General features: G+C 42.9%; 1 long non-coding RNA gene across 1 annotated transcript in view; it reads right to left on the reverse strand.

The window, feature by feature from the left end:
• Nucleotides 1–1036: 1036 nt before the first annotated feature.
• The window catches only part of LOC103375522 (uncharacterized), an 18765-nt gene continuing 15595 nt past the window's right edge, over nt 1037–4206 (reverse strand). Inside the window, exon 3 of the long non-coding RNA XR_521217.1 lies at nt 1037–1047. This is a non-coding gene — a long non-coding RNA (uncharacterized LOC103375522). The remainder of the gene's footprint in view (nt 1048–4206) is intronic.

Genomic DNA, 4206 nt, shown 5'->3' on the forward strand with positions numbered 1-4206 from the left:
GTGAGTTTTCGAGCACGTTTAGGCCCTCAAAAACGCGCTCAAACTTTGCGTACCATAATAATAATAATAATAATAATAATCACAAGGGTTTCAATAGGGTCCTCACACTGGTGTGCTCGGACCCTAATAATCACAAGGGTTTCAATAGGGTCCTTGCACCGTTAGTGCTCGGACCCTAATAAATAATAATAAATAATAATAATAATAATCACAACGGTTACAATAGGGTCCTTGCACTGGTGTGCTCGGACCCTAATAATAATCACAACAGATACAATAGGGTCCTTGCACCGTTAGTGCTCGGACCCTAATAATCCGAGCAGTTCCAATAGGGTCTTCGCACCCTTTGGTGCTCGGACCCTAATAATAATAATAATAATAATAATCCGAGCAGTTCCAATAGGGTCTTCGCACCCTTTTGGGTGCTCGGACCCTAATAATAATAAAAGTAAGAGCAAAGGGTCATATTTAAATCTAAATGGTACTTTACCAGCCTTCATCTTGTAGTTTTGGTGCCTAAACATGACCAAGCTTCTGACAAGTAGTTACCGTATTACATTGAAAGTTAACCAAAGCATGATATTTTTCTAAACCTAACCATATACTTTTTTGTTCCTAAACCAAACCAATCAAAAGTAAATGAGTGAAAATAATCATCATCACCTCCTGCCTCCTCATGTGGACTTCAAAACTCTCTCCAACCAAAAACCTTTCCAACTATGTCACTAAAATATATTTATTTCAGAACAAAATAACATTTCTTTTAAAAACTGAAGTGTATTACTGGGTTGGCTACTTGTACAGGAACCTAATGTTGTAGGGACAAGGTTGCCTAAAAATGCACATCACATGAACATTCATGTAAACTGGGCATGCAGGCGTCAATGTAAACATGAAACAGTCGATTGGTTGCAAAGTCGGGACTGAATCTCCGCTTTTTTTTGGAAATGCCACCATGTTTGGCAGCTCCACCTCTGAACAGCCAGTCTATATTAATAGAACGCTGGTGTTCCACGTTATTTACATATTTTATCTCCTCTTCCGATTCTCTACAAACACATCTGAGCTAAACCATAAACAGCAAAGTCCTCTCTCTCATTAATTACGCTGATGACATGCTCCTGATTGCCAGACTGGAAGCTGTCACCAGTCCTTCCTCCTCTCAGCACAACAACCACCTTCTCACCTGTTTTGATGGCAGTTTCTTTGACCTCAGTGTGATTAACACCAAGACGTTGTATCTGGGAGGGGACGATGGAGGATGGGAGCAGGCAGCATCAGGCATGTTTAAGCCATGGAAGGACAGGAAGGTGAACAGGTGACTAACTTTAAATATCTGATATGAACCTCTGAGGAACAAGCTGACCCAGTGGAGGCGAACAACTCCAGGATGTAGCCACCACCGAGAAGGCGACTCAGGTCTATAATGACACCTGGAAGGAAACTCTAGCCAGGAAAAATGGCTTAAAAACTCATTTGTACCCTCTGCTCTTATTATTCTGAACAGGGACATCATAAAAAACCAACTGAAGACAAGTGCCAAAGACAAATTTCCATTTAATGTAAAATTAATGGACAATAAAGTAGCGGCTCTGCTGGAAAATAGCAGATTGTTGTCTTCAGGTTCTGGATCAAGTCGATTGCCTTGTGAGAAGGAGGTTCGTGTAAACTGGGCTATTGATCACAAGGTGAACTGGTGCAGCACAAATGTGGTCCAGGGCTTAGGGTAACTAGACTGCCTGGACCACAAGGCAGGCTGTGGTAGGGATTATGTATCCTGTCTGGTCTGTTAAAGCTTCAGGATCCCCCAGGAGGAGCTGCAGTTCCTGGCTAGGGAGAAGACGGATGTAGGGATGAATTGCTTAACTTGCTGCCACCACAACACTGGTCCGAACAGCTGGCAGGAAGTGAATGGATGGATGACGGTAACCACCAACTATGCCGCAGTGGTGCCACATGTTCTCCTGCACTGGCTGAGCTGATCCTGATTTTTGGTTTGTCATAAATATCACAACCACTCTGTCTGTTATCTAGCTCAGACAGGCATTCCTGTCCAATAACACAACACATCCCCTGCCACTTAATTGACAGTCAAATTCAATAATCAGAAAAATAATTTCGACAAACCAGCTTCAGTCAGGTATAATCAGTACAATTTAAACCTGCAAACTGAAGGAATTTTGTTAACTTGTGCTTATTTCCTGCTGAATATTGTGGAGCGGATGTGGTGGTTGTTCAGCGTATTGCTCGGTCTGATACAATGCATTGCACTGTAGATTTTCCAGTAACAACAAATGAAATCCCACGAACCAATCAAGCGACTCCCCCATCCAACCCCCCATTCGAGGGAGATGAGCAGATAGACTACGACACACTGTAAAACTCATATCTGCAATTATAGCCTCGCACCATCCCGTTCTCATCTTAAAAGAAAAACATAATTCAACTTTCTCAAACAATTACACTCCAGGAAACTTGCACAATGGCGACGAGTGAAGAATAGACCTCCGGGGACTGATGCAGCAGTTTTATGTTTGTTTATCCGTGCCACGCTTTATCACAGTTTACATCACATTGTTGCAGTGGTATTTCACCGCGGTTGCCTGCAGCGTACATACAGTCAGCCACAAATATTGGCCCTCCGCAGCGATGTCATCACTTTCAATTTGAAACCGCCCTGTAAAAGTCACATTATATGTCTTGCAGGCACATAAAGCACGTAGGTGTGGAATCCGAGTTTGATTGTTTTCTGTATTTATGGTCGCTATTCTGTTCATTTTCTATCACCGATAACAACCCCTCCCTGCGCACACACACACACACATGCCGGTGACAATAGATCAGTGTGTGTGACTGCTGTGTGGAAAGATGCTTATGAACACGAGAAAACACGTGGGAAACTAAAAATCAAAGCTGGGAATCGATGCGAGGAATCAATAATTGTTTAAATTCACAGCGGATGAACGCTGTCTGGATGATCGGGTCAAGCAGGCAGTTGACACACTCGCAGGAAAACCTCGCGCTGAAAGGCATCACCTGCCGAGTGCCCGGTGTGCTGCCTTGCCCATGGGGCTCTGGTATCGATCAGTCTTCTCTTTCTTACCACACTACTCACACCTCAATCGTTTGTCTCTTCCTCAACGTGTCCCTCTCTCCCTCTCTCTCTCAGTGCCCCATTAGTGCTGTGAACAGCCGCCAGGGATGCCCGGGGCTGCTGGGTAAAACACTGAGCAGTGCTGACAGGAGAGGAGGAGGAGGAGGAGAGGGCAGGAGGAAAAAAAAAATGATGAGAAGCAGAGAGAGGAGAGAGGATGGAAGCATCTTCTTGCCACGAGGATGTCGGAAGCGGTGAAGAAATGCATCGGCCCATCGCAGCCGCACAGTGTGTACCGAATCTATAGGCAGAGACAGAGTTGGAAATTCTCGGCATCCAAATGTACTTTCTCTGTAACTTTTTCACCTCGGATCACTTTACTTTTTCTGTTTTCGCAAATCCCACTCAGACAACTCACTTAGGCTTCTTTACATTGATACAGTGGATTAGTAAGCATAAGTCAGGGTTTTGTCGGTGCGTGTCTGCTTTGTCGAAGACAAATTTAACTGTCACTCCTGTAACTACTTTAAAACTCCCTCTGAATTGTTCTTTTGTGCTTCTTTCTAAACACTGGTATCGATTCGAGCGTCCTCCTTCTCCCCCTCTACAGCTTCATAACTGCTGTAAACAAGGCAGCCCTGCAGCTCTTTTCTCCCAAAAATGATGCTTACATACAACTACACAGCAACTAAAGCAGAGTCAATGATTTTATTGTTATGTTTAAGCAACTCAGAAAAGATTGTATTCTTGAATGACTCAAACCTCTAACTTCCTACATTAGCTCTGAGTTCAGAGAAACTTAATCCTGGAAAAAAGAACAGTGTTTTATGGCCTTGATCTAGGGATGGAAATTTTAACTTGTTGCCTTTAACAACAGTTGGCTACTTAAACAATCAATAATCAATTACTCATTATGGATGAAATACAGTTTTTCCAAATTCTTATACAACAGTTTTTAACCTCTGACACGGTTCACTGCCAAACCCGCCTGGTTACATTTTGAATTTGAAGAATAAATAAAGTAAATAAAGTAAAGTTACTTGCTGCAAAAACTGTCACAACAACTTTATCAGTCTGGGAAATCTGTCAGTATTCACTGCTGCCTCTAAAAT

This window comes from Stegastes partitus, unplaced genomic scaffold (assembly GCF_000690725.1).
Source record: "Stegastes partitus isolate 25-593 unplaced genomic scaffold, Stegastes_partitus-1.0.2 Scaffold2645, whole genome shotgun sequence".
NCBI classification, from domain to species: Eukaryota; Metazoa; Chordata; class Actinopteri; family Pomacentridae; genus Stegastes; species Stegastes partitus.